The sequence below is a fragment of the Ochotona curzoniae genome, unplaced genomic scaffold, assembly GCF_017591425.1.
Source record: "Ochotona curzoniae isolate NIBS_2020 unplaced genomic scaffold, NIBS_Ocur_1.0 contig_2210, whole genome shotgun sequence".
Lineage (NCBI taxonomy): Eukaryota > Metazoa > Chordata > Mammalia > Lagomorpha > Ochotonidae > Ochotona > Ochotona curzoniae.
The window spans coordinates 22219517-22225516 of NW_024465369.1; positions in this window are offsets into that span (position 1 = coordinate 22219517).

Consider the following 6000-nt stretch of genomic DNA (forward strand, 5'->3'; position numbering starts at 1 on the left):
GGTTTTAGTTTGAGATGGCAGAAGTGTTCTAGAGACGGTGGCTGCATAAAGTTTGTGAATGTTCTAAGTGTCATGGAGATGCCCATGTCAGAATGGTTGGGGCAGATGTTTGGTACAGGTGGCAGACACCCCCAGGAATGTGCACATTCCACATGAGGTCCACTTCGAGTCCTGGCTCTGCTTCTGGTCCAGCTTCCTGCAGATGAACACCCTGGGAGTTGGCCAATGACCACTCCAGTCCTCAGATCTGACATATCAAGGAGACCCCGGCTGAGTTCTGAGCTTGTGGCTTCTGCCTCGTTCCCACCTCCATCTGTTGCAAGCAGTGGAGGAATGAAATAGTCAATAGTTCTCTCATCTCTTTTCCAATAACATCATAGCAATTAATGTATTTTACTTTACATGAATTTTGCCTCTGTAGATTTTTAAGTGAAAGTTTCAGTTGAGAGGGATGGCATCTGGGTGAGAGTGCATGCTGTGTAAATGGAAAGTGGCATAGATTAGGTGAAGTGGGTAGCATGGCTGGGTCTGCATGAATAAGCAAGGATGCTAGCTCAGAGGTTGTGGGAGAATCTTAGGCTCGGAGTGGGCTCTGCCATGGGCCAGAAAAGCAGACAAATTAGTTAAGAGATCTGTTTTCATTGTTTATATGCCCTCTGACTGGCAAACACTTAGATTACTGATGAGCTGGGGTGCTTTGGGCTGTGGTCTTTCCCCCAGAGCCCATGCTGAGGTTTAATCCCTAAGGTCACATGTGAATGATATCAAAAGGATAGGAGTTAAATCTGACTGGTGCTTAGAGGTGGGGACTTGGAGTCAATAGGATTCAATAAAATGTTTAGGTGACACTTCCATGTTTGACTTCAACTGGCTTTCTACAGTGACCAGACAGACACGTCTCTCACTCCCTGGTGCTCTGCGCTTCTGTATGACTATCAACAAGGAAGGCATTGCCTGGTGCATCCCCTCGACCTTCCACCTCCAGGGTTGCAAGCCAAAATGAAGCACCTTTCTTTGTAAAGTAGCCTGTCTTCAGCATTTTATTGGAACACTGTACACCAGATTTTGTGTAGGTACGAGCTCTCCCGCCAGCAGGCACCCCAGCACTAGAGTGGAACAAGCCACGCCTGACATGCTTCTAGCTTCTCAGAAACTGCCCCAGGATCGTTTCCAACCCCACAGGAGCAACTGGGTCCTGAAGCCCTAGCCACCTGCTCCGTGGACCAGAGCACATGATGTCCTTGCTGGAGGAAGTCTAACGGCCCTTTGAGTCACACCGTGACTTCTGTTGTGCCATAGATCCCTACCTACTCCCTCATAAACAGAAACTGAACTAATACCATCAAGTGATGGCCATAATGATGCTCTCATGACCAATCCAAATGATACTTTTGAGATCTCTGCAGCAATACAACTTGATACAAAACAAGTGTGATTTCCCCTGCTGAAAAAGTCACAAACATGGTTACTACTATAGCAGTTTGTTGCCTATGCTGATGATGACAGAAAATGCTAAGTTTTAGTTTCATAGAAGGAAAGAGAAAAGTCACAGGTCTCAGTTTAAGAGCCGTTGCATGAGCCCCAGGAAGGGAAGTTGTGGGGCATCAGCTCAGACTGTCATCTCCCCAACTCATTGTTTGTCACTGTTGTCCCAACAAAAGGTATTGAAAAGTCTTATGTGGGGGAATCAAGATGGTGGAATAGGGTAAGGACATGTCTAAATGGGCAGAGAAACATTTAATAGGATGAAGCAGAAAGGACACATTCCAGGAAATAGGAGAGGACAGAACAACAGCAGAGGGGTACCTGGAGACTGACAAACACAGGAAAGCAGTGAAAACAATGGTGTGGTGTTGCAGTGACTGATAATCCAGTGGTATTTAGCTAACAGCGATCTGACCTCCATCAGTAGCCGGAACTCCATCAGCAACCAGGTGGAAAGGGACTTTCACTGGGAGCTTGGGAGGTGAATCCAGACAAAGAACTGTCTTGCTGGTCTGTTTGATTTGACCAGGAGCAGAGACAGAGCGACAGATCCCAGACGGACAGCGCGAGAACAGGGTGGATTTCGCAGCCCAGTCAGCACCCTAGAGCCAAAATTGGGCACCATTTTGCTTAAGGAAGCAAAGGCAAGGGAAAGGATTGAGTAGAAACTGAACTGGGAGTGAACTCATTTTTGACTCGGTCAACTGCAGCAACCTGGCATTCTACAGGTTCCTCCCAAGACAGGTCTGTGCAGCCCTCAGATCTGATGGCCAGCAGATCAAGAACTCTAGTAGGGGCACGTCAGATGCCGTTTTTTACAATGCGGCAAAAGTTTAGGACTGCAGGGAGTGAATTGTGCATGTGCTGAGCTCAGCGAGAACGCAATAGTTCAGTGGATTGCACACTTCCACAGGAAAATAATACCGACTTTGGTATCATACAGGTCAAAATAGTTCCATGTGGCACCCAGACCTAATGTCCAACAGGTTCCAGCAAGATCAGCACTACCAGCAACCCAGTTACATTGGACTCCTGGTGTCTCCTTAATCCTGGGACCTGCTCCAACCAAAAGTGGGAGAAAGGTTTCAGAAACAACAGTGCAACCTTAGCACGATAACACAGGAGGTAGAGAGTGGTGAGCCAGGAGTTGGGGCTACAGAGACCATGATGGAAATCTAACATAAGAACCCAGACCTGGAACTCTCTGGAGGGAGTGGCACAATTGGCTACAAGCAAAGAGCTGTGTACAAACGGCAATAAATAAAACTGAACTGTAGACCTGTGGATGAAACACCTTAGAAACCTGCCCTAAGAAGAATCTGACAACTAGAAGTACAATGGTCAAGAGCAAAAGACGACACAAAGGCAAAATGAATATTACTGGAAACTCTCCTACAAAGGAGTAAAACCCTATGCCAACCTCAGAGTTCAGTGAGAAAGACATCGAGAAAATGGGGCACACAGAATCCATAAGACTCATCTTAAAGCTTGTGATCAACGAGAAGCACATACAAGAGTTCAAAAAATGTAAGGAATATGTTACACAAGCAATAGCAGCAATAAAGCAAATCAAGGCTGATCTATCAGAAATTAAGAACACAGTAGAGCAAATTAAAAGTACAGTGGAGAGTCTCAAATAGAATGAAGCAAGCAGAAGAATCTCAGAATTGGAAGATATTTGCTGCCACCAGGGGGAAGCAAACAAAAAGCTGAAAGCAGAGCAGATCATGCCAAAAAAAAGTATTCAAGAATTGAAAGACACTATCAAGAGACATAATGTAAGAGTCATGGGAGTCCCAGAAGGTGCAGAAAGAGAAACTGGTTTTACAAATATATTTAATGAAATAATAAGGGAAATTTTCCCTAATCTGGAGAAAGAATTGGGAAACAACATCCAGGAAGGACACAGAACTCCCAACAGGCTTGACCAAAAGAGATCTTCACCAAGACACATGATCATCAAGCTCTCTTCAGTTGAACATAAGGAAAACATCCTTAAATGCGCACGTTAAAAAAAAAATCAATTGACATATAAAGGCATGCCAGTTAGACTCAGAGGAGACTGGAAACTCTATAGGCAAGAAAGAGAATGGAGTGACTGACATATTCCAGATTCTAAAAGAAAAAAATTGTTGACCCACGATAACATATCCAGCAAAGCTTTCTTTTGTCTTTGAAAAGGAAATAAAATTCTTCCACAGTGAAGAAAAATTAAAAGAATTTGCCTCTTTCAAACCTGCTCTACAAATGATACTTCAAAATGCTCTCTTGACAGAGAAGAGGAATAGCACCTACCAAAACCAAAGGCAAATGTGAAGAACATCCCAGTAAAATGACAACAGAAGACTAAACCAATGAACAACCCACTCCTAAAATGACAGGACCAAAGTACCACCCATACATATTAACCCTGAAATTGGCTTAAGCTCAATCAAACGTCATAGATTAAAACATCTATTTGTCTAGAAGAGACACATTTCACCAACAAAAATCAGTGGAAGCTATATCATGGATTTTGATTTTTTTTTTGTTTCATCTCAAACACTTCTGATTATTCAGTGACTCATAGATCATACAGTAGCATTATTTTCTTTTTTAGATTTTTTATTTTTATTGCAAAATCAGATATACAGAGAGGAGGAGAGACAGAGAGGAAGATAATCCATCTGATGGTTCACTCCCCAAGTGGCCGCAATGGCTGAAGCTGAGCCAATCCGTAGCCAGGAGCTTCTTCTGGGTCTCCCACATGGGTACAGGGTCCCAAAGCTTTGGGTCGTCTCTGACTTCTTTCTCAGGCCACAAGCAGAAAGCTGGATGGGAAGGGGGGCCTGCCGGGATTAGAACCGGCGCCCATATGGGATCCCGGGCATGCAAGGCAAGGACTTTAACCACTATGCTCTCGCGCCAGACCCCAGTAGCATCATTTTCTTAAGGTACTTTATTTTTTTCATTTCTTCAGTGACACATTAGTCATTCAGTACATATTATTTAACTTCATGGTGTTAATTTCTTTTTTCTTCCTGTTGTTGACTTTGTTTTGTGGCTTTTCATTTAAGGGGATGTATAGTAGCTGTGTAATGGAGACTGTCATATCTAGTAACATGTTATTTAACTTCATGGCATTGTAAATTTCTATTGCTATTGTTTTTGTATTGTGACTTTTCATTTAAGGGAATGTACAGTAACTGAAATGGAGACTATCATATCCAGATGTGAGGATACAATGTAATATGCATCTCTAATTCCAGACAAACATGGACTTACAATGAAACTGTTTACTATATCTTGACAATAGGATGCTGGACTCTCTGCCATTGTCTATGCCCACAATGATGGACATATGACCGTATGAAGAACTATAGTAAAGATATAGAGGAACTAGGTGGTGGTGGGGGGATTGGAGAGGGGATAAGAAATCCCATGGAACTGTATCATAAAATGATAAGGATTTTTTATCTATTTATTATGTGGTCAAATTGGCTCTGGTCTGCCCTAAACAAGGGTGGAAATGGTCAGCCCCTGAGGCAGGGCACAGAGCAGCTGATGGAACTGTGACCGGAGGGGCTGGGATAGATTAACTTTTAGTGTTCATTTATTTGAAAAGTTGATCAACTGAAAGATCATCTAGCCGCTGGTTTACTCCCCAAATGCTCACAACAGCCATGGCTGGGCCTGGTTGGAGCCAGGCACCAGGAACTCCAGCCAGGCCTCGCATATGGTGACTGAGACACAGACACCTAAGCCATCATTCCCTGCTTTCCAAGAGGGCATTAGCGGGAAGTTGGGTCAGAAGACAGCCAGGACTCCATCAAGAGCACTGTGACAGGGGTGCAGGCCTTCCAAGCAGTGGCTTAACTCACTGTGCCACAACTCAATGGTGTGGATTTTAAACGACCCAGTTAGCAGTCTCCAGGAAGCATCTAAACTTTGTGCCAACATTGCTTTTGCCAACTTTTGGGAGCATGGTGGTGTCTGAGGGTTCCTGTCTGCAGAAACAGTCGAGCAAGTTCTGCTCAAGTTCACATTGCACTAATCAAAGACTTTCTTAAATGGCATCTTCACTCCAGCTGTCTGTGTGTATGTGTACATATGAGCAGACTGCAAGGATGGGGCAGAGTGCATGTACAGAAAAAAGAAGTGTCCCCAAATTGCTCCTATGAGGCACATTGTAGATAAAACCCAGCTCTACACACATGCCTCTTCATTCTAGACCACACTGCACACAAGGCCCACCCCCATTCTAGAGGCACTTCTTGCTTGAGGGACCCCTAAAGGGAATGGTAGACACTTGTCTTCCTGGCCAGTCACATTTCTGCCTCGTCCCCTGATTTCTTGGGTTGTATCTTCAGGGCCCCTGGCTTCTATTCTCCCCTCTAAAACCCTTCCACATTACAGCCAGTGACTCTGTGCCCAGGGGCTGGCCTGATGGCTCCACTCTGCTTGAAGGCCAGCACCCTTCAGCCCGGCTTCTGAGTGCCCACACTAACCCCCTGACTCTACCCAGCCATGGCCACT